The sequence below is a fragment of the Humulus lupulus genome, chromosome 9, assembly GCF_963169125.1.
Source record: "Humulus lupulus chromosome 9, drHumLupu1.1, whole genome shotgun sequence".
NCBI lineage: Eukaryota > Viridiplantae > Streptophyta > Magnoliopsida > Rosales > Cannabaceae > Humulus > Humulus lupulus.
This window is the reverse complement of record NC_084801.1, coordinates 50,175,360-50,200,837: the sequence shown is the minus strand read 5'-3', so window position 1 is coordinate 50,200,837 and position 25,478 is coordinate 50,175,360. Positions and strand designations below refer to the sequence as shown.

The 25,478-nt window shown below is 40.4% G+C and overlaps 1 long non-coding RNA gene across 1 annotated transcript; it reads right to left on the bottom strand.

Annotated features, from left to right (window-relative positions):
* Nucleotides 1–20,911: 20,911 nt before the first annotated feature.
* On the bottom strand, nt 20,912–22,154 carry LOC133801055 (uncharacterized). Its single transcript, XR_009876720.1, has 2 exons — nt 21,625–22,154; nt 20,912–21,192 (listed from the first exon to the last, which is right to left on the bottom strand). It is a non-coding gene; the product is annotated as an uncharacterized LOC133801055 (long non-coding RNA).
* Between the last annotated feature and the right edge of the window lie 3,324 nt (nt 22,155–25,478).

Genomic DNA, 25,478 nt, shown 5'->3' with positions numbered 1-25,478 from the left:
CGCGATAACCTTGGTCCCCTGGAGTTCACTCTCTAGGCTGGTGACCTTGTCCTGCAGCGTCGTGGCTTTGGCAACCACCTTCAGCTTCCTTTTTGACGAGATAGAAAGTTTGGTCCGAACCCTTTTTAGTTCAGTCTGGGTATCCTCAAGCTCTTTCTCGAGCTCCTTGACCCGGGCCGTGAGACGGTCCCTCTCAGCACTTGATGCGGATAGATTGTTAGCTGAGTCGGCAAACCGCTGAGCCACAATATGGGCCTGCACAAGAAAGTCAACAACAGAAATAATAAGTAACAAAAAAAAATGTAAGTACATCTATATATAATAGGGCCGACACAAGATGCATGAACTCACCCAAGCAGTGGTGCGCCTTAGAGTTTCCCCAAGGTCTGACAGAGCAAAACTCCCAAGACTATTCCAGTCAGATCCAGGGAGGTCCGAGGCGATTTAGGTGAACCGTCGCCCGTAAGAGGTCACCATACGATTCACCCAGGGCGCCCCATCTAGGCCAGGGGCACCTGGCTGGGTAAGGAAAGACGACCCGCTCGCTGAAACAGGAGGGGGTGTGGAAAAAGTGGAAAAGTGAGGCCTCGGTAGATCAGAGGGGGGTGCTGGAAGATTGGCAAAGTAAGCCCCCGATGGACCAGGGTCGAGGGGATCCTCAGTAAAAGCGTCATAGCCCTTAGGGTCGGGGCAAACAAAACACCCCAGTACGGCATGCTGGTCTTAAGATTGGGAGGCTATGTCCTGGTCATAAGAGGCATAAGGGGGGCATCCCCCAGGAGACGAAGACAGCTGGTGAGGTCCCCCGCGTTCAAGGGGGGCTTCCTCTGGCTCATCCTCAGCCTTACCTTCGTCTGGGCAAGGCTTGGCCGACACCGCCTTCATCTTCTTGGACCCAGGGACGGTCCACAGTAACTTAGGGTCTGAGACTGGGGACAGTTTGTCGAGGTTCAGATTTTCCACGGTGAATAAGAACGTCGCTTTTTTCAGGGCGGGGTCAGCATTAATGAGGTCCATCACGGCGTCCGCCTCCGACCCAATGACCAAGGGAACGGCAAATTGCTCTGCATGACCCACACCATTGTCAAAACAAACATAAGTATAAAACAATAAGTTCCACTAAAAAGAAAAGGAGGCTCAGGATTCTTACTGGGGGTGGCGTAGAAGTCCTCACGGACAAAGAGAGGGCCCATTACGAAGAAAAATTCCCGCTTACAAGACCCAGGATTGGACACTGAGCCCTCTATCAAAGGGACCTCGTTATTGGCCTTTTGAAAATAGTAGAAGCCCTTGGACTTAGGAGAGGGCTTGAGGTTATATAGGAAGTGCACCTCTAGCGCCGTAGGGGCACGTTTGGCAAGTACCACGGACGCAATGAAAAGGCAGCTCAAAGTCAGACAGCCATTAGGTGCCAGCTGAAGTGGAGCAAGGTCAAAGTAATTGAGGACCGCAACAAAGAACGCGTGTAACGGGATGGTACCAGCCGCCTTCAGGATGTGCTCACTAAGGGCCACGAAGCCGGTCCTAGGGCGGTCAGCCCAGCATGTCTCCAAAGGAGCGTGTAAAGCGTATTCCGGAGGAACGCGATAATGCTTCACAATCTCTCTCAGTTTATTTTCTGACACATGTGACACCAATTCGGATGCCAGTAAGGGAGCATTGTCCAGTTCATTGGTACATGCCTGTCGTCGTGCCCTCGGCATATCTGCAAAACCAAAAAAAAAAGGTGAGGAAGAGATAGAACACTTGACCCTCCATTTTCTCTTCCTAGCAAGAGTCTTCCACCGGGGGACCGGCTGCGAAAGTACTAAGCTAGGGAAGATCGAAATTAAGGGCTGAGGGGAAGCAGAAGCGGCCCCATGACAGTCATTAGGCGAGGATGGGCTGGAGGGCTCAGACAGAAGGTGTCCCTCCATAAACTGTAACTCCCTCTGCAACTCTAAAAGGGTCTCCCTAAGGCTCGCTACGTGGCCACTAAGGTCAGGGGGGAAAGGTGCTTCGTCTCCTCTCAATGCCGAGTCAATTTCACTCTCCACCACCCAAATTTTACGCCTAAGTTCAGCCATGTGCTCAAGATGACGGATACGGGCCTGCCTTAATGAGTCATAGTCTTGGTAAGGGTTTTCCTCGGGGGACTCTGAGTCTGAGGATAGGTCAACAAACTCAACCCCCGGAGGTATGTCAAATGGACCGTCACTGGCCATGAGACCTCGTCCCGAAAGAAAAAAGGGGTTCACGTATAAATGAGGGGATGGCTACAAAACACAAAGGAATGGGCTTAAAACCTCTAGATGCAAACGCACTAAATGATCCACTACAGGGTATAAAAAAGAGGGGCATGCAACTGGTCAAACTCATGGCAAGCTCAGGCCTAGGTACCCCATCCCGAGTAATTCTAATTTGGACCCAATGAACATGAGCGAAAAAGAAAATATACCTCAAGCAGGTAAAATAGAGCGTTGCCATGGTCTAAAGGAGGTCGAGGGCCAAAAGCGCCATCACGGTCAAAAAGGGCTAAGTGGTCGAAAGCACGCGTCTGCAAAAATGAACAAAAAGGATGTGTTAGCCTCCAAATAGACATACCAAAAATGAGCTCATTTTAAAAAATAAAAAATAAATTTTTTTTTAGCAAAAGTGAGGTTGTGGGGGATTGAACCCCTTACCTCTTGAAAGAAAAAGGATTCTCAAAACCACTAAGCCAAGGAAGTAAGGTTTAGATAATAATCCTTGCATGAAGGCCTATTTATAAGAATTGAAGAAAATAGTCTACAAAAGCACCTAAAGGTCCTCTCCTAGACTGGGGGGCAAGTGTGGATGCTCAAAATTCCCTGCCTGTAAAAGAACCCAAAGTATGTGATTAGGTCCCGTGTACTTATGCGCGTATTGGGAAATCTTGGCGGATGAAGCCCCCGACAGGTTCACCGTCAGGGCCTCGCCTGGCCGCAGCGCCTCGTGCCTAGCGTCTCACGCTCAGCGCCTCGCCCCTAAGCGCCTCGCGCCCAGGCGCCTCGTGAGACATGGCCATGTCTTGCCTTGCCACGGCCGCACCACGAGGGCCTCGCGAGAGATAGCCTCGCCATGCCTCGCCACGGTCGCGCCGCGAGGGCTTCGCGAGAGACAGCTTCGCCTTGCCTCGCCACAGCTGCGCCACCAGGGCCTCGCAAGGGAGCGCCTCACCTAGCCTCGCCTCGGCCGTGCCACGAGGGCCTCGCGAGAGAGCGCCTCGCCTAGCCTCGCCTCGGCCGCACCACGAGGGCCTCGCGAGGGAGCATCTCGCACCCTTCACCTCGAGATGGCACCTCCTATGGAGACCTATGGAAACCCCACCATCTAGAAGTGAAAGATCAATTATGATTCAGTAAGGTCATGCTAATACAATCTTGTATGGGGTACGGCTTCTAAGACCTCGTACGCCTGACCATAACACTCACGCTAGAAAAGTAGTTGGAGCACAAGGAGAGAGGACATGGTCTGCATGCACCCAACCAGATGTTAGAGTTGACACCACTACCACCTGCACCACTCCTCTGACATTCGTACGGTCGAGTAGTGGAGACATTCTCATGGTACCTGGCCATGTACTAGTGTCAACACCACTACCTCTGAAACCACTCTCCTGACAGTGTACCTGTGTACCGCTTGGTCCCCTGGACCACCATGTATCCAGGGCCATTAAAGCCTACTATAAAATGAACCCAAATTCCACATGGAGAGGGGTTGGAAAAAATACTGTAGCAGTGCACCATAATCAATACAAACTGATTTCTCCATTTTTCTTCTACAATTGTTCTTGAAGTTTCTACTTAGATTTCTAGAGCTACAATTTTTCTAACTTAACTTAGTTGACGAGTTCTCACCGTCAACAGGTCCCCTAAAATAATAAGCGCTAGGTACGTTTGGCCAGCCCTAAGGCCGCTTATATAGGGAATTGGGCAATGGGCCCTAGCATGGCTTTATAGTCACTTATCTGGAGTGATTGTATGAACGAGTAGGGTTATTACTGCTAGGCATGTTAATTATAATTTTGTGATATGATGAATTACTTCTTATGAGTATGATTATATTTCTTACTGAGTCTTGGCTCACATGTGCTAAATGGTGTAGGTAGATGAAAGAAAAGTTGGATCAACCATTAGTTGGAGTGCTTCAGTAGCAGGGTATACATATGCAACCTACTCAACCGCCACGGCCGAGGGTATCAGTTGGAACTAGGGTTGGACCCTGAGTTTGCCGCTAAGGTCGAGTTTTGTATTCATTCTGAGCTGTGATAGTTTTAAATATTGTTGGGATCCCATGTATTGCACTCAAACTCTTTTAATGAAATGATTGACTTTTGATCAATATTTTTAGTACCTAAACCTGTGTTTAGTTTCAATTACACGTTTTACGTCCAAATGACTCATTTTGTGAGTTAAGCACTATTCAATTACATAGTGTAATGGTCCTGGATTAGGTGGTCGTTACAAGGAACATTATAATTATCTTGATTAAATTAAGAAGGAGTTTCGTGAACTTGGAACACATTACATATGAAGGAATATTATCAGTGAGTTCTTAGTCCAAGTCTGTTTTTTATGTCTAATTGTATGGCTTACTTATAAAATCCATTTCTTTTTAGCTTCTTGTTATTTAATAGAATGAATGCAGTGGTTGTTGTGTAATTTAAACAAGGTACCGAATATCACTAATTTTTTATGTTACCACCCTGTAGAAGCGGCCTAGAATATTCATAAATTCTGATCGCTTGGGTGGGTAGATACCAATGATAATAATTGTTAAAAAAATATTTAAATTCTTTGAAAAAATCTATAACTTAGAATTTGGAAGTGAAAATTTTGGTAGCTTGAAAAACCATGGATTTTCACAATAATTCTAAATTTAACTAAGTTAAAGAAGAATCAAAACAATAAAACCCTGGCATGAACCAGGTACAATGCCTAAATATTAACAGGTACGCTATTAAGCTATTAAAATCCTTGATTTAACAGGGTATACGACGTGAGAACTAACTAGGTCAGCTATTAAGCATAAAGTTCTAAAAATACCTCGATCTAAAATAATTTCCTATAACTACGCATGTGTATAACATTTGAAGAAACACAATATAGTAGAAGGAAAATGTATAAAAATCTATGAAATGTAAATTTAGAATGAGGGTATTAACCTCGAGCAAAACCAAAATGGCAAATTGTCTTGGCCTTCAAGGCCTAATTACAAGGGACATTAAATATCCCCAGAATGAAAGAAAAAACTATAAAAAAAATTACAATAATTAAGAGGCACCTCAACCCAGAGTTCCAGCAGATCGCCCTTAAAAGGACACCTTGTCCTCCCCACCATCCCCAACAGCTCCAGAGGTGTCCATAGTCTCTAAGGGTTCTTTGCCTAGGAGATCTTAGAATTTGGCATGGTAACGGTCCCACAGCTCTTCCTCCAAAAATGAGAAGTTGCCCTATTAGTTGAAGCACCAAACCTTGTATAATAAACCTTCCATGGTCGAATGTATTTTGAACTCATGGCCATCAACCTTAGCCTGGAAGTCATCAACCCTGGTCTGAAGTTGGTCCCGAGTTTTGATCACTTCGAGGGCTTGATATTTTTCTCTAGTCTCAATAGCTCGGGTTGTGTCAAGCTCCGCCTAGATTTTGGTGAATGCCTCTACAATATGAGGGTTAGTGTCCTCGAGCTACTTGTACTTCATCTCAGCTTGCTCCACCTCAGCAACAATCTTGGCTCCTACTCATATCTGGGCCAGGAGTGCATGTCAATAGAAACAACCAAAAACTATGCCAAGTATGGAATAAGCGAAGAAAAATCATTTGAGGTGAAAACTTACCGTCAAGTACATCTCTAAGGCTAAGCGCATCACGTCCATTGGTGTCGAGTCCTCTATTTTCTCAAGCTCTCATACTTTTAGCTGGTTGACGTGGCTGACCACGTCACTGGTTAAGGCCTGGACTAGACCCCAGAGATGAACTTGGAATTTACTCACCTCCACATGAGGAGGTGGGAAGGAGGTTGGAGGATCCACTTGAGGAGCTGGAGGAGGAGCATTTTTTACCGTGATCACAGTCTCATTTTGAGCTCGGGGTTAGGAAGAAGGCAGCTCTTTGCCCTTAGACTAGGATCTTGTAAACGAACCTCCAGCTCCAAATATGTTCTTCTTTGATAATCTCCACCTTTTGATGGCCGGACAGGAGTTGCTGATGGCTGCCATCATATCGCTCATGTTTTCCTCTACAAAATATCCAAGAGAAAGTTTGACAGATTTTATTCAAACTTGAAAAATAACAAGGAAAGAAGAAAGTCCTACCCTCCAAACTAGAGGAGGAAACAATAATAATTGGATATGGAATGATGACTGGGCTAACTAATGGAGGACTGGATAGTTCATGGACAATGGGACTTGGAGGAGACTAATGGAACAGTCTCAGGCATGATTTCAAACTCGAGCTTAGCATTTAAGCTCGGGTCATAGTCTACATATGTAGAGACAGGGAAAAGTGATCCTAGAGCCAAAACTATACCAAGATTAATAAATATGTCATATTTCTCAAAAATGGCGCTCCTAATGTTCAAAGTGTTATCTGCACCTATCATCCTAGTAGGGAGGCTCTGGTCATGACAAGGAACTAAAAGGTAAACACTTTATTGGATGGTCACATTTTTGTCTGGATCCTCAAGGTGTCTGGTCATGATTGTCCTCGGGTCATGCCGAGCTAGCATAACGCTGGCAGAAGCTAGATTAATATCAACTCCATCTTTACCTTGGCCAAAGTTGTTTGTTGCTTCCCCCGACTGAGCCTGACCTGGGTCATCACTCAAGCCACTCTGAGAAGGGCGTCTGCGCACTAAAGGTGTGACCTCTTCTTCCTCGTCGACCTCCTCAACAATGGTGAGGACCCACTTTTTCCCAGGGCCCTGAGGTCAAAATGCAACAGATTGGTCGTCCTCGATCAGCTTGCAAGCCAACATGTTGGTGTCTGTTATTATTACTCGCCAATCTTTGTCTTCAATGGGGACAGAGGAAAGCTTTAGGTATTGGCCCTTCTGGACCTCAGAAGTAGCATACCTCTTGTAGATAGCTGCATATGCAATTAACACAATTAGAATTTTAAATATTGTGAAACATACAAAAACACTTACAAAATCATCAAACTAATAATACTTACGTATCTATGTTTGTAGGTCGCGAACCCATTTGACATGAAAAATATGTCCTTGAAATCACTTGGATGACTTGGAAGCTCGATGATAGTGGTAGTTTTGGGGAACCAAGTGAGGTAGTAGAACAAATCAACACTGATCTTGGTGTTGGGATTGGCCTTCAAATAGAAAAAGTAAAGGATATCCTCCGTGGTGGGGGCTTCCCATTCATTTTTAAGAAATAAAATTTTTAACCCTCCGAGGATGCGATCTGCATTTGGGGGGAGCTAAAAAGGAGCCAGCTTCACGTAATTCAGTAAATTTGAAAAGTACATGCTTAGTGGTAGAAAGGCCCCTGCCTTCACATACTCGTCGCTCCAAGCCCCAAAATTATCCTCTAAAGGAGTGTAGCTCCTCTCTCTTTCGAATGTTGTGCGAGCATAAAACTTTGAGTCTGTCTGAATGCCATGGCCCTTCATTATGGAATTTACCTGGGGCTTGGAAGTTATCTAAGACACGATTCGCTCGGGTTCATAAAATCTATCAGCGGATACCTCAACCTCATTTTCCACCACTAGCTCAAATTGGGGAATAGGGGTCTCCGCGACTTTCTGGCCTTGAGAGGAAGAGTCAGCTACTATCTTGGGTTGAGTCATAATTATTAGTATAATTTAGCTCGCCTACATGTAGAACAACATTAATTGTTAGTAGGCGACCTAAGGATACGACTCTGGGATAAGGCTCAAAAGTATCAAGTAAATTGGTTGTGCTTAATAACCAGGAGTAAATTGTTGGATAACTCAACCTAAATATTTGGATCAGGATCAAATTCTACAAGCTGGAAAATCCTATGAAATTGGATAAATCCTATGAGCTAAGAATCCTATATGAGATGTGCGGGTATGGAACATGTGTACGTGGATCCACACGCGCATCTAATTCACGCGCCCTGCCCTTGGAAAGTACTGTCACCTCAGAAAATGTGTGTCAGAAGTATGGTTTTGGAAAGCAGTAATGCAAAACCACTCAGGAAACGTGGTCTTTAAACTACAAAGTTTTGTTGTTATAAACTCATATATTACCCTTAAAAGTATCCTAATATTTTCTTGATGCAAACCCCAAAAATCTAGAAAAATTCCATGAAAAAACTCGCCTATTTCATTCTCAACATCCTTAAATTACTAAACCAATCTTTTTCTTTGCCAACCACTAATATGAAAATCAAAAATCTCGGATAGAGCCAGTACGTAAAAAAATAATGGTACAGAGATATTTAATAAAAAAAATAGCCAAATTAAAAAAGATAAATTTGCAGTGAATAAGTACAAAAACACTTATAATCGATGAAGGTTTTGATCGAAGAGTGAAACTCAAAGAATTGGAGTGAGATCAAGGCATTGAATCCAGAAATGGCTACTAGAACGTTTTTGAATAATGAGAGAGAATGAAAGAGAAAGTTTTGAAAAGGTGGTAATAGGGCTGATTAGAGAAATGGCGTATACATAGAAGAAAAAAAAGTCTGGGGGAGATCTAAAGCCGCTTAATCGGGGAAGTTTTAGATCGAATGGCCAAAACTAAATAGACAAAATGGCAGCAAAAAGGTGACAAGACAACTATCAATGTATTTGCGAACTCAAACAGACACCTATAAAAATGAGACACGTGTCCAATACTCAAGAGGGTAGGTGGGCACATTTTCCATGACAAAAGTGGAAAAGCCTCTAATATGTTTGTCAGAAGTAGGGGTGACATCATACACGAGCAGAGGCTTGGGGGGTAAATGTTGTGCTTGAAAAACACAAACTGACTTGTCCTGTTCGCAGTACATCTGGCAAGAATTTAGTGAAATTATTCATAGTTCCGAGGACACTGTACAAGTTCCCAAACCGATAGATCGAGTTAACCGCGGGTAGACAATACATCGAGGAGATCGCCTAGCTAGATAGTCAGGTCCTATAAGCATAGCTCAAACATCTCAATGTTCAAATTAGTCTAACGTACAAACCTCTAGCTCACGTAGTGTGCACTCAGCTCAATGTCAACGCCTAGAATACACAGACTTGAATTCATGAAGTCTCGGGGACTTTATATGCATAATTAATATATTTGTAACCACTGCATGATAAACGTGTAATATCTAGAAATGAATGTATTTAATGTATTTATTGTACGTTTGGGAAGTTACCCAAGCTCGTACGTTACACAATGTGAAACAGCTACCCAAATTTGTCCATTGAACCCTTATAAATAGAGAAGTAATGGACATAAAAAGGGATCAAAACGTTGTATGCCAAGATAAACAAGAAATATTATAGACTCGTGGACTAGGTGGATTTTAACCACTATGCCATGTAAATTTCTTGGTGTTTTCTTTATACGGTTTAGCTAAAGCCTAATTTCTTCCTCGGATTTCCTAATTCATTGTTGGCAAATTACTGTGTCAATATAAACAATATCCACTTGTGAGTTCTTATGTTGTGATCCTGCATCTTTAAGCCTTTGGCTTGTTTTATGCAATAATGGGTGCTCTACAACCCTTAAAGGTAACTCCTCTTGAGTTCCTTCCAATGAGAGATGTTCTTGAGGTTCGATGTCACTATACAACAAGTTTTCAAAGTACTCAACTTATCCTTATTTAATTATGGCATTAGACTCCAAGTCTAATAGTCTATAGGCTTTACAACTTGAGGCATAGCCTACAAATACACACCTTATCGCTCTAGGTACCAACTTGGTCCTTTTGGGCATTGTGCTCTTGCAATAAGCGAGGAACCCCCACACTTTGAGATACCCTAGGATAGATCTCTTTCCCTTCCATATCTCATATGGTGAAATTTGATTCTTCTTTAAAGGAATCCAGTTTAGAATATGAAAAGTGGATAGCAAAGCTTCTCCCCATAATGCAAAACTCAAATTTGCAAGTAATACCATAGTGTTTATCATTTCAACAAATGTTCTATTCTTTCTTTCCGTTGTACCATTTTGTTGGGATGTATAAGGGGCTGTACATTCATGATCACTTCTTATTACTTTGATATTCTTTTCCAATTGATTATCAACTTCGGGTTTATAGATTTTAAACATTCTAAAGGCTTCATCCTTATTCTTAAGTAAGTAAACATATGTTAATCTAGAACAATCATCATTAAAGGTATTAAAGTATATATGTCTACCTTTAGTTATCATTCAATTTAATTTACCAAAATCATTATGTATCAAATCTAACAAATTAGTTTCTCTTTAAATACTAGGATAAGGTTTCTTAACCATTTGAGATTTAACAAATAGTCACATTTATCATGCTCAACATCATCACATACACTTAAACCTTATTTAATAACTTTTTTAATTGTATTATAACCTATATGAGCAAGTTTCTTATGCCACAAATAAATATAATTAAATCCAAACATATAACATGAGGATTTAGATGTATTATTATCAACATTGGAGTTTTTAGTACACAATTTAATCATTCAATCACAAACATACCTTGTTCCCATAAAGTATTTTCCTTTGGACTAGATTAGCTTACCAGACTCAAACACCAGTTTGATGCCCGATTTGCTCAACAAGTTTCCACTTACAAGAGTTCTACTCATGTTTGAAACATACAATTCATTGGTAAGAAGAGCTTTCTTTCCAAATGTGAAGAAGAGATCCACATTGCCCTTTCACATCACCTTGGATCTATCCTCATTCTCCATTTGGATTTCATGGCCATCTTTGATTTCTTCAAATGTCTTGAACAATCCTTTATCATAAGTTACATGAATGGTGGCACAAGTGTCATACCACCATCCTTGCACTTATCCTTGGATGGCATTTAATTCACCCATGGTTGCAACAAAATCCTCTTCGATATTGTTGACCTTAGATCCACAGTTGATAGATTTTTGGAATTTACATTCCCTAGCCAAGTGACCACTCTTGCCACAAAAAAAACAAGGGCCCTTGATACCCTTGAATTTCCCTTCATTCTTCCTTGGAGCTAGGTAATTGTCCTTCTTTGATTGAGGCTTCCCGTGAGTTTTCTCTTTTGATTGAGAGGGTTTCTCTATGGGCATTAGCCTTTGATGTTCCTCCATTGGACTCTTCCATACACTTGTCTCTAGAACAAGACTCTTATTCAATCCTTTGGTGCTTAAGGATTTCTTCTGAATATATATCCTCATTCTTATTGAAAATCTTCTTCCTATAGCCCCTCCAAGATGGAAGTAACTTGACTATTATAACACCCACAATAAAGGACTCTAGTGAGGTTATCTTTAGAGTAGATAACTGTAGTATTAGGGAAAAATATTGATTTCTGCATTACATAGTGTTACAGATCTAACATATAAATACATAGTTTGTTTCCTTATTTAGAGAAAATCAAATAAAAAAAATTAGGAAACTAATTAAATGATTTCCTACTAAATTTACATTTGTTATTTCTTCATTATTTACAAAATATTTTCTTCCTTTTTTTTTATCTAAACTCACAATCCCCCTCAAGTTAGAGAATATATATTTACAAGACCCAACTTGCTAATGATTCTATCAAAAATTGGTTTGAACAATCCTTTTGTAAGGATGTCATTCATTTGTTGTGTGGTTTGAACATACATCCTGCATATCACTCCATTTTCTAGCTTTTCTTTGATGAAATGATGGTCAAGTTTTATGTGTTTAGTCCTATCATGTTGCAAGGGTTATTAGCAGTGCCGATAAGACTGTCCAATGGCAGATGTAGCTCCTCTAGTACTCGTTTAAGCCAAATTACCTCACAAATCCCATTGGCTATAACACGAAACTCTGCTTTAGCACTACTGTGAGCCACCACAATTTTCTTTTTACTTCCCAAGTCACTAGATTTCCCCATAAAAATGAGCAATGTCAACTAGAAGATCTCATGTCAGTGACTGAATTTGCCCAATCCACATCAGTAAGCACTTCAATTGTTCTTTGATCATTCTTTTAAAAAAAATAGCCCTCTTCTAGGAGATCCTTTTAGGTATCTTAGAATGCAGTAAGATGCTTCCAAATGAGCCTTATTAGGAGAGTGCATATGTAACGACCCAAATTCGCTAATGAGGCTTAAGGACCTTGATTAGTGTGCCAGGAGGGCATTATTGGATTATTATGTGATTTAAATGTGTAATTATATGTTTAGTAATGTTTTTATGATAATATGAAATAAACATGTGATATATGTAAGAACCACATTATTATGTGGGCAGGTCCGCAGAGCACGACTCGAGCGATCCTAGGGTCAGATAGCGGGAAAAGTCACAACGGGACTTAAAATATGACTTTGGACAAGTCAGGGGTACTTTAGGTATCGGGTAGTGATTTAGACTATCGGGTCATGAAAATAAATATATGGAGATATATTTGAGGTTGGGATGTCTAGGCGGGAATACTGGGAGATTTTACCGTTTTGGCCTCGAGGACGGTTCCGGCACCCCGAGCCTTGGGATTAACTTAATGAGTGGGACAAAAGCTAGGAAGCCTTTAGGAAAAAGATAAACCGACCATATTTTCTTTCTTCAGTTTAGTCTTCTCTCTCAGGGAACACTCAAGAAACACTCAAGGGGAAAACAGAGGAAAATTCTTGAGAAATTGGAGCTGTAGATTGCTGGGAACTCAGAGGAATTCACGGGTAATTTAGAGGCTTATCTCAGTGAACAATCCAGGACTAAATCAAGACTAAGGTAAGGGTTAATCCATGTGTTTTTCTGAAGTTTAACTTTGTGTATCAATTGGTTATTGAGGTGCTGTCCAATTGTTGTTTAAGGTGGAATTGAGCTGGGAAATCATTGGGAATCAGCTGGACTTTGGATAGAGGAAAGGTTCTGTTATTAAGGTAAGCTTTACTCCATGAATTAGAGGTTTGAATTTGAGTTCTTGACTGGTTAGTTTTGGGTGTTTATGTTCTTGGGTTTCAGAGATTAAAAAGAGGATTCTAGTGTGTGTTGGGCTGGATTTTTCTGTTGAATTGTATGGCTTAAGTTGGTTTGTAAGCTTTGGTGATATTGGGTGTTGAAGTAAGGAGCTTAGGGGTGGTTTTGGCTGAGGTTTTGAGTTTTAAAATGGTGGGTTTTCTGGGTTAGAAGGGAAGGGCCGCGGCTCTGTTCTAGAGCGCTGCGGCCCTAGGATGAAGAAAGGCCAAGGAGGCTCGGCCAAGGGGGGCGCCGCGGCGCCCAAAGCAAGGGTCGTGGTGCGTGTCTTTGTCCAGGATTGCCTTGGTTCTATTTTGAGGCTAGGGCCGCGGCTAAGCTTCAAGGGTCACAGCCCTTAGTTGTGTACATGTACTTTTGGGGATTTTAGGCATGGGAATCTGGTATAGTATGCTCGGGATTGGTTTCACCACCGTGCTTGGTGGAATTTGGATTTCCGGGAGTTAGTTTTGTAACTGGAAACCTATATTTGAATATTAATGGAACCCTATACATTGGTTGTGACTAGGTGATAAAGACTTAGGCTCAAGAACGGATCGTGCTTGAGGGGAGTTGCTCGTAATTCAATAACTGTAAAGATTAAAGGTAAGAAAACTGCACCTGGTTGAATATATGTGATGGGACTAAGGGTTCCCTATTGTAAATGCTTGAAAAGATGGTATTATGCCATGCAAGCCATTTAGTGAACCAACGGCCTAAGGGTGCCAAGGGTTTCACTAGCGCATAGGGCACGGCTCGGCCACTGGTAGCTGAGGACAGCTTATTATGCACTGAGCTCGGTTTAAGTGGGCCGGAGTCAGTGGGATAAACAGAGGGTGCGACCTAAGTCGTCGGCCTTGAATATTATGTGATATGAGTGATTGATTGTATCTTGAATCTGAGTATATGTGCTGAATGACTATTGTGAATTATTTGATGAGGGATTATGCTTGATGACTTAACTGTTTGATATCATTGATTGTATTGTATATGAGGTTTTCTTGCTGGGCCTTGGCTCACGGGTGCTGCATGGTGCAGGTAAAGGCAAGGGCAAGTTGGATCATCCCTGATTGGAGAGCTCAGCGAGTGGAATGTACATAGCTAGTTGCTCAGCCGCCACGGTTGAGGTTTAGGCAGGGACGCGTGACCCAAAGACTGTCTATTTTCCCTTAGTATGGCTAATGATTACTCATGTACCTTTGGGAGTCTGTAAACTTATTTTTAACTCTGTTTCTTTTGGGATCCCGTGTATGTAACAGTTTGATTGTATAAAATGAGTCTTTTGAGACCAAAACCTTTTTAACCCTAGCTCTTACATGTTTAATGACACGTTTTCAAAATAATGACTTGATTAGCAAGTCTTGCACCTTTATAAGTACACAATGTAGCAGTCTTGGCTATCCAGGGCGTTACAGCATAAATTGGCTAATAAAACTAACAATGAAATCAATATCTGGCCTCGTATGAGACAAATAGATTAGCTTCCCTACCATACTTTTATATCTCCCATGTCAACTGGATCACCTTCAATGTCTCTAAGTTTTTCATTTGGATCTATAGGCGTGTCAGCTGGCTTACAACCTGTCAAATTTGTATCAAATAACAGATCCAAAACATATTTATTTTGGCTTACCACGATCCCCTTCTTTGATCTTGCAACTTACATTCCCAAGAAATACTTCAGTGGTCCCAAGTCTTTGATCTCAAATGTTCGTGCCAGACTACCCTTCAAGTTGTAGATTTCTTCATGGTCATCTCCTGTGACTAGATGTCATCCACATATACTAGTGAAACAGTCATTTTCCCACTTTTCTTTCTTTTAAAGAATAAGGTGTGGTCAGACTACCCTTGAGAATATCCCTGTTGTTTCATTGAACTAGTAAATCTTTCAAACTATGCTCGGGGTGATTGCTCCAAACCATATAGGGCCTTTTTTAACAAGCACACATGGGATCCAAACTCATCCTCAAAGTCGAGAGGAGGTTCCATAAACACTTCCTCGTCAAGTTTTCTATTCAGGAAAACATTCTTTACATCTAGTTGGTGGAGAGGCCAATCTAGATTTACTGCAGCACACAATTAAACCTTTACTATATTGAGTTTAGCTACTGGAGTAAAGGTTTTAGTGTAGTCTACTCCATAAGTTTGTGTCAAATCTTTTGCTACCAGTATTGCCTTGTATCTCTTGAGCGTTCCATAAAAATTGTACTTGACTGTAAACACCCATTTGCATTCCACCAACTTCTTTCCAATTGAAAAAGCTACATTTATACATGTTTGATTCTTATTAAGACCATTCATGTCCCCCAAAATTGCTGCCTTCCATTCAGGAACCTGTAAAGCTGCTTGGATAGACTTTGGAATTTCCACATGATTAAGAAGTGAGATAAAACAAGAAAGAGAAGATGACAAGTTTTGAAGAGAGACAGAGTTAGACGTAGGATATTTAGTAGTGCATTTTCCAACTCATTTTCTAAGAGCCACAGGTAAATGCATATCAGACTCAAGAAGATCAAGACTAGACTAAAGATTCAAAAACAATGGGATCAAGAGAAACTGTACCTGGCCGCGGAGCATCTTCTTGGCTATGCATAGGCATGGTTGGCTGTATTGCTTTACATAAGTGCTTCCTAGAGTATGTTTGGCCAAATTTCTTCTCATGTTTTGGAGTCTGTTGTGTTTCATCAAGATTTCTAGTTATAATTAATTCATTAAGTGTTCTCTCTATTTGAATGCCAACATTTTCGTATTCATCATCCAATTTGTGTGAGTTTAAACTTGGGTCATTTCTTGGATTTTTTTCCTCGTCCAAATGATGTTTGAGATTTCTTGTAGATTTATAATTCAAACACAAAAAATCCAAATCACCCACACTTATGACCGAATCTTCCTAACTCCCCCTAGCCAAATACTCCCCCTAAAAATGAGGAGGGAAAATGAGTTTTTTTAAAAAATATTGCATCCATGGTTACAAATTTTTTAAAAAAAAATGGATCAAAACATTTGTAGCCTTTCTTTGAGGTTGATTACCCTAGATTGACACACTTTCTTGCTTTAGGATCAAGTTTTGTCTTATTTTTATCTTGATTGGAAACAAAAGCAGTAAAACCAAATATCTTGAAGGGTAATTCCAAAAAAAAAGTCTAGGGTCTGGAATATGTTCACGAAACTTGTGCAAAGGAGTTTCAATTGTAGGGTTTTAGAGGGTATACGATTGATTTAAAAAAATAACAGTTAAAATAGTGCCACCCCAAAGTGTTTTAGGTACATTATTTAAAAATAACAATGCTCTTGTGACTTCAAGTAAATGCCTATTTTTCCGTTTAGCCACACCATTTTGTTGTGGTGTACCAACACAAGAACTTTGTTGTATGATCCCTTTGTCAGAAAAAAAAAAAAAGCTGCCCCAAAACATTGGAAAAATATTCCCCAACATTATCACTCCTAAAAATACATATATTTTCATTAAATTGATTTTGAATCATGGACTATAAATCTTTTAAAACAATAGCAACTTCATGTTTTTCTTTCATAAAAAATATCCAAGTGAGTCGTGTGTGGTCATCAATAAAAGAAACAAACCATATTTTTCCAAAAGAGGTGGGAATCTATGATGGACCACAAATATCACTATGAATGAGTTGAATTGGTTTAGATGAAACATAAGGCCTATATGGATAGGAAGATTTGTGATGTTTTACCAAAGCACATATTTCACATTTAAAGGAAGATGGATCTTTATTAATAAATAACTTAGGAAATAAATGTTTCAAATAAAAAAATAAAAAAAGTGGGATGTCCCAAATGAAAAAGCCATAACAAAACATCTTGATCACTAGACATAGACTCTAACTTATGATAAAAAATTTGTGCAACCATACTCGAATGCAGTCCATCTTCAAAGTAATACATCCCACCACATTCCTTAGCACTGCTAATCATTATCCCCAATGCCAGGTCCTAAAAGAAACACATAGAAGAAGAGAAATTAGAATGACAGTTAAAGTCACGGGTAAGTTTACTAATGGACAACAACGAGCAGGATAATTTAGGCATATGAAGGACATTGTAAAGAGTAATTTTGACTTAAATTTGGACAATTCTACTGCCAGCAATGGCACCAAGAATGCCATCTATAACTTTGATTTTCTTATTTCCTACAGTAGGGTTATAAGATGAAAAAAATGTGTACAATATGTCATGTGATCAGTTGCCCAGAGTTTATGACCCAAGGACCAAAAGATTAATTTAAACATACAAAGGAAGAACTACACAAAAAGGAAGAAGAATGACCTTGCTGGGCTAAAGCATAAGAGGAACAGGAGTTAATAGAAAATTTTAGAGAATTAAAAAGCCTATACAAGTGTTGAAGTTCTTCCTTGGTGAAAGGCATCGAGTCTGAAGAAGCAGTATGCTCCTGAGAAGTCTCAGCCACTGCTGCAGCAGCCTTTTCATCCCATTTTTTTGTTTTTGTTTTTGAGTCGGCTTTCCATGAAGCTTCCAACACATGTCCTTTGTATGCCACGGCTTGCCACAAAAATCACAAGAAAATGGTTTTTTCTTATCACTATAATCATCAACACCTTTGGAAACCAGCGCCATATTGTCTCCATCTTATGTCGAGTTGACTGAGTCATTTATCACACGTTTGCAGCCTTCCTCTTGGAGTGTGGGAATCGACCAACACCCTCTTCACCATCATATTTGCGATTTGGACATCCACGACCAGCGGATCGGAGTGTGGGAATCGCACATGCTGGGCGTCGTCGTCAGAGAAGGTGATCGGTTCCTCCTCTGTTCGAGCCTTTTTGGGTGCACGATCCTTGACACTCATCATCTCGATGTCCTGGTAATGGCATAGGGTTCGAGCGTATCGTTCCCTCGCTTTTCCACTATCTCCTACAAGATGCGGGCCTCTGCAGATGGTGAGTAGGGTACCTGCCACGGAAGCTAGCTACAAAGGTGGCGAGCGATGGCGTGCAGGCGCCGACTCGTTGCCACCTTGAGCTTCTCGCTGAGAACCTCCCGCGACTCGTACATATCGTCTTAAGTGTCCCTGTCTTATCAGGAACTCAATCTCGTCCTTTAGCTGGTTACACTCATTGGTGTCGTGCCCGTAGTCGTTATGATAACGACAAAACTTTGTTGAATCTCTCTTGGAGAAATCTTTTCTTATAGCTGCGGGTCGTCTATAGGGCACGCTTGAGTTGGTCGCTTGAAAAACCTCGGCTCGACTTTCGATAAGGGCGGTTTAATTGTTGAATTTCAGTTCATACCGATTATTTTTGGGGTGCTTACTCTCGGAGGTCGAGAGTTCGCCATTAGCTCACTTTCCACCATTTTTACCGCTACCATTCCCGTTGCCATTGGGCTTAGACCCGTTGGCGGCTTTGGCGGGTACTTCTTTGGACCCCTTGTCCTTTGCAAGCGATTTTCCTTCGTTGACAATCACGTCCTCGAGCTTGATGTACCGATCAGCTCGATCTAAAAACTCCTGGGTAGTGTTAACCCCATGCTTCCTGAGGCTACTCTAGAGAGGATAATGACGCCTAACCCCAGCAGTTAAGGCCATCATCTTGCTTTCATCACCCACAGTCTTGGCTCCTACTACGGCTCGCACGAAGCGCTGAACATACTCTTTCAAAGGCTCCCCTTCTTTCTGGCGTATCTCGACCAGTTGGTTTGCCTCGGTGGGGTGTACTTGACCTGCATAGAACTGTCCGTAAAACTCTTTCACGAACATTTCCCAGGATACTATACTTGCAGGAGGGAACTTAAAGAACCACTCCTGAGCGGCATCAGAAAAGGTCGCTGGGAAGATCCTGCAGTGAGCGTCTTCAGAGACTTTCTGAATGTCCATTTGTATCTCAAATTTGTTTACATGAGATACCGGGTCTCCATACTCGTCAAAGTTTGGCAGAGTCGGCATATTGAACTTGCTAGGGGTTTCTGCCACTGCAAACCTTTGTACGAAAGGGGTGCCTCTCCTCTGATCATACTCGATATGTGATGTCCACCCCCCGACCAGCTGTTGTACAGCTTGGTTCAGGGCATCGATTTGAGCCTGAACAGCTTCAGGAATTGCTGAGGCCTCTGGCGCTGGGGGGATGTAGTCATCGTGCCTTTCTCGGCGGTCGTTGAGTACATCCCTCAAGTCATCATCTCTTCGCCACTGCTCGCTGGCTCCGAGCCGGATAAAGACGTTGTTTTGTCTGGGCTGCCCCCCAGCATTATGTCCTGGTTGTCGGTCTTCTATAGGTGAGGGGCTTCTGCCTCCACCTCTCTCCTCGTTTCTCCGACCAGCATTCCCTCTGCCTGAGTCGTCCTCATTATAGCCATGGCCATCTCTGAACCTTGACTGGCTATGGTGGGACCGACTGTTTCCTCTGTTGCCTCCTTGGGCTAGAACTTCCCGAGCGTTAGGGGGATGTCTGCACTGGTCGGTGGGTCCCCGTGCATTGTCATGCTGTGGAGGGCTCCTGATCGCAGAGCCTGTCTCTGAGTTCCTTCTATTGGCAAAAGGACGCTGCCCCCTGTTCGGTGGGTGCGGCTCTTCACCCCCTGGGCGTGTAGGGCTGTGGGGCTGTTGCCCGGCCCTATTCTGCCTTGGGCGTGGGGGATTGCCTCAACCAACCTGGGACGGAGGCTGTGTCTCAGGGTCCCTAGGTGGGATATCATCCTGAGGCATCGGTGGCTGCTCCGGCCTTTGAGGGCTCGTTGGCTGGAGTGGAGGGCTAGGATTGGGACCTCTTTGAGGTCGCCCACTTGGGGTTGATCAGGCTGCGAGGCAGGTGCAGCCTGATTCCTAGCCAACTGGAGGACTGCTTCAAGGGCTGCCATGGCATCCCTCTGACGACGGTCCATCTCCGCCTATCTCTCGCTCAGCTCTTGGCGCTGGCGCTCTATCTCCCTCTGCTGTGACGCCATTATCTCGGCGACACTCTCTTGATTGGCCCTCAGAGCGGCCAATTCATCTTGCAACACCCTCAGTGTTGTCTTCAGGGCCTCAGAGTCCACTTCCTCCTCATCGAACTCCAAATGAGGTTCATCTTCAGCCATATTTGGGGGTGGAGGCTGGGATGGTGCGGCAGCAGCCTGTCCAGTTTTCTTGGTAGTCTTTGCCATTAGATTTTCTTGGATTCAAGTCTCTCAATGAAAGCACCAGATTGTTGACCCTGATTTTGGTCAACGACACGGAGTCTAGAAAACGACAGGAAAATGATATAGAGCTTAAAAATAATCTAATGGAAAGATAAAGAACAAAGAGATTTATAGTGGTTCGGCCCCAGTGATTGGTAATGACCTACGTCCACTTAATACTATTATTAATATTGAACTCCCAAGGTGTGATCAAAGAACTAGGGTTCTTGAGTTTCACAGACCTTAGAAGAAGAAAGCAATACAACAATGGATAATAGTAGTATAATTCCGAAAGAAAAAGATCGACCCCCTTCCTTGAGCTATTTCTTGTGTATTTATACGCTTAGGAAGAGTTACCTGAATTAGGAAATAATATCTATCCTTAATGATCGGATCTGCAGGTTATAATGAAGAGATATTCTCGAATATCATCACAACTGTACAGATCTTTATATAAATAAATGAAATATACGACCAAGCTGGTCGTATATAAAACATAATCTCTTCGTGTAGAAATAATGCTGGTCGATAGGCGAGCCGTATCTCTACTACGTGTCCGCCACATGTCGAAAATCATTGCCATGTCATCAGCATCTGATTTATGGATAAACACTCGTGCCACACATCTCAAATATATTCACATAATAAAGTGGTCTCACTCACAAAGCACATATAATTACAAATATACCATCAGTAAATCAAAATTATGAAAATGTCATTTTTAATAGAAGCGGGTCTATAAGCATATTTAATACACTTAAACATGCATAAGTATCATAATATAACTCATAAAATTCACATATATAATCACAATTAAATCATACTAACACATAAACATCCAATTATGCCCTCCTTGATTTGGGACGTTACACAAAGTTATGGAATGGTGGTTCACGTTCTGGCTCTTCATTGTAAAGCAGTTGTTAAAGGTCTTCATACACACATCACTCACCTCACCTCCCTAGAAGTAGTCACAGATGAACATCTGAAAAGGAAAAAGGGGAAGTGAGGGTGTGCTCATGTCAATAATTAAAAACAAAAACGTGTTTGTTTGCATACAAACATAAAAGGTACGTGATCAACATGCCATAATGGATCAAAAACTGTTTCTACAACTTTCTTATGAAGTTTCAGTGTTTTTTAATGTTCTTCAAGAGCATGGTTTCCAGAAAATAAAAAACCAATTTTATCAGTTTTGTTTCGCAATAGGCTTGATCAATCCCAAAATCAAACTACCCAGAAGTCATTCATTACAATTCTATAGGATTCACAGCCTTAACTACTCATTCAAGCATTAAATTGGAGAAATCTCTATAGATTTACGTTCTCGGTATTTCAAAATAAAATTATATTCAAATCAGGCAAAACTCAAGGATTAAAACAACTTTCAAGTATGTGGAGAAGTTCAAAATCTTACAAGAAGTGCACGACGATGGATAGGCTTAATTAATCTTCGTGGAATGTTGTTTTCTGAAGGATTGAAGCCTCGATACTAGTTTTCTCTATCTCGTCTAAAGTAGAAGGCTTGAACGTTTAAAAAGTTTCATAGATAGGAATTTGAAAAGTCAATTTGACATTGGAAAAGTAAACGATCAACTGACATGTATGTATCTATACCGAATAGTGGATAAGGAACCATCGTATTGAAGTGAATCTTAGGCTTCCATGAACACTAACTTTGGGGGCAAAATGTTAAACCCAGTTTTTGAAAAGTTGACGAATCAAAAATTATGTTCATATGGATGGTAGATCTGTTTGTGCAGGCAATCGGATGCAGCAAGGAGAACCTGTTTTCCATGATTTCATTCTGCAACATAAAGAGGGTCTGATCGCATAATATGAGAAGTTGATCACATAGAACAACACAGAACTAATTTATTGCATATTTAATTAGCTTTTCTTTCAAATAACGAAATAAGAGTTATTTCTCAAGATATAGATTATGTTGTATGTTATAAATTGAATTCTGATATATTTATGGCTCTCCTATAAATAGAAGGAGGGGGGATCATTATGTTCTTTTATGAGTGTGTAAAAGAAAGAGAAATGTATATATTGTATCTCATGCTTACTGGTTATTTAAAACTAAGTGATTTTAGTTCATCTTATTCTGTAATTATTTTAGTAATAAGCAACAAAAGTTACTTGTGGACGTAGGTTAATTGTTTAATTAAGTATTATTTATTTATTTGTGAATTTTTTTTGTTTTTTTAATTTCGTGCTCCTAAATATGTCGTTTTTCATAAACAATCTTAGGTGAATGCTATCCATAATATAACTGCTAATTGGATAGATGAGCCACGTAATAGGAACTCATAATTTTCTAACAATTCATGGCTAGATCTCATAAAGGATAATATACCTACGTTTTCTTGGCCCAATTTCTATTCAGTCAACTAATGTCACATCATTACCCAGAACAAAATAATAAAAAAAACTAACATGTCATAATATCATGAAATATCAATTAACTCAGAAATTCTATTTTTAGTAATTACCAAATTAATTAAACCAACTGAATTAATTAAAGTGCGGAATAGTAATTAACTGTTTACACAGAATACAGTTCTGTCGGGACAGAAACCAAACTTGTCACGACAGAAACTGAACACAATAAACAGACAGTGCAAAAGAATAAAGAACACATCGAATTTTTACAAGGTTCAGAAACCCTTTTGGATAACCTACTCCTTGGGGCCACACCCAGAGAATAAAACCAATTAATAAAGAATCACAAGTACAAAAACATTGACTTAAACAATACAAGACTCCCTCTTGAGATTTGCCGCAACTTGTCGTACTTCTCTTCACTAATCTGATCTTGATTGAAACGCTCAACCACTTGAACTCCCTTCAATGGCTAGCGAGTGCTTGCATCCTCCCGACGCAAGGCTTGTAAAAATCTTCTCCCGAAGACTATAAACATTGTGTTCAAATTACAATGTGTATTCACTCATGAACATGGTATAAACTCAACACTAAAAACTAAACACACATAATTCTACAAGATCATACGAATACTTATGATCTTGAATACAAAGAGGAACTCTCACAAATATTACAATAAAGCTCACGAATAATGCACCAAAGAGTTCATTTTTCTCACTGCCTTTAGAGCCCTATTTATAGAGTCTTTTTTGTGCTCACAAAGGCAGAGAAAGAATTCTTCTAATAAAGGCAAGAATCACAGAAGATATTCTTGATTGTCGAAGAGTTGCCTTATTTAGAAGATGCTGATCCGACAGATGCGATATCGGTGGGGACAGTTCACACCTGTGTCGGATCAAAACAAGCTCAAAAAGGAAACAATAATTAATAATATTAAGAACCATTTTCCTGATTGCAATCCTTGAGCTGCACGAAAAAATATCAGCAAATAATCCAAAAATAACTTTGGGTAAGTACAGAATATTTGCAATAAACTTTGTTTCCTTTATAAACAAAATGAGACAATATATGCTAAATAAGGAAGCATATTATTGACCAAAAAACACACAAGAGGAAAGAGGGTTTCCGAAAATTGAAATAAAGGAAACCAAACAATTCCGAAAATTATAATAAAGGGAAACAAACATTTCCGAATATTATAATAAAGGGAAACAACTAATTCAACCAATTTCATCTTTTAAGAAAAAGATATTTCCATAAAAATGCCAATAAGGATTAACAATCTCCCCCTTTGGCAATTTTATAGACAAGGAATATCTATTTTTAATAGATCCCTGCAAAACACACGTAAGAGCTCAAAATCATAAGAGTCACAAAATGACTCCCCCTGCGAAAGATAACCAAAGCACAAGAGAAAAACAGATAACAAAAACCAATAAGAAACAGCAGGTCAGTCAACATAATCGATGAACCAAAAAATAGAGTTACTCTCTCTCCCCCTCATTGTCTAAGAAAAATGCCAAAGAACAAAGAAAACGAAACCAAAAGGAAGACCCATCAAGTGTTCTTTTACGTCTATCAAAAGCAAAATAAAAATAGATCAAAGGGAATTGTAACCATCATGGAGCAGGAGAGGTGGATGCACTGATAAGGGCCAATGAAGCAAGAATTTGGCGCTGAGTATCCTCCATTAGAGTGAACCGGTCAGAAAGATGTGTAAGACCTGTCTGGACAGAAGCGAGAGCAGTTGGGACAGCAGGGGTGTTAGACTCCTTGGATTTCATGGCTGCTAGAATAGAAACAAATGGAGACACACAAAGAACAAAAACCCTAAATACTTTGGTTATACGTGAGAGAGACAAACAGGAAAAACACTGATTATAAAACAACCAAAGTGAATCCGAATAGAGTATTCGGTGCACAAATGAGGCAAGTTCAAAAATGGGTAACCAAAAATGGATAACCGGATTTTAGTGATAAATGCCAAAATATCTCCTCTTGTTTTTTTTTTTAAAACAAATTATTTCACACCTCAAAATTGGAAATTTTTTGAATATTTTTAGAATATGTTGAGATAAAACAAATAAATTGCATCAATTAATTTTTTCAAACCCTTTTTTTAAGTACACGGTAGATAACATATTTTTCAATTTTTTATTATTTTTTATTACAAAATTGCCAAAAATAGAGTGTAGATTGCCATACCATATGTGTCCATGTAAATGCCAAGTCCTGTTCAAAAGAAACAAGATAACCATATTTTTCACAAATTAGATAAATGAGTTATAAATCAAATACTAAGAGACCATAATTCGAAAAATATACCAATCACAAAACATATTTGAATCAATTCATTATATGTATGAGTCTTACAGCCAACTTACACAGTCTAATCAACAGGCATTTGTGTGTGCATGTGTAATCAATTTGGCGTTTCTTTTTGGCCTTTTAAAGCTAGGGTCATTGCCCATATTTGGCGATTTTAGCCTTTTTCAAAATGTAACCATAATGGAGGCTATAACTCTTATACTGATGGTAGCCCTTTACACTAGTAGAGTATCCTCCAATATAATTGCTAATTACTTGGTACCAACTTACTCAGTGTCGGCTTTCACACATCAGTATAGGTAGCTCCTTTCCAAAATGGAGCCTGAAAAAGAAATTGGATTAGGAATGCTCATACAATGATAATGATTTGATCAAATATAAATTGGATGGTCTATAATTTTTCAAATATGGCTTTTTATTCCAACAAAGTATAGGACTTATAACGATCATTTTCTAAAATACAAAAAATATGCTCATCAAATTTCTTCCAATCAGGACAAGAGATTTACAAAAAACACATATGCAAGGCAAAATAATCAATTTATTGGCAATTTC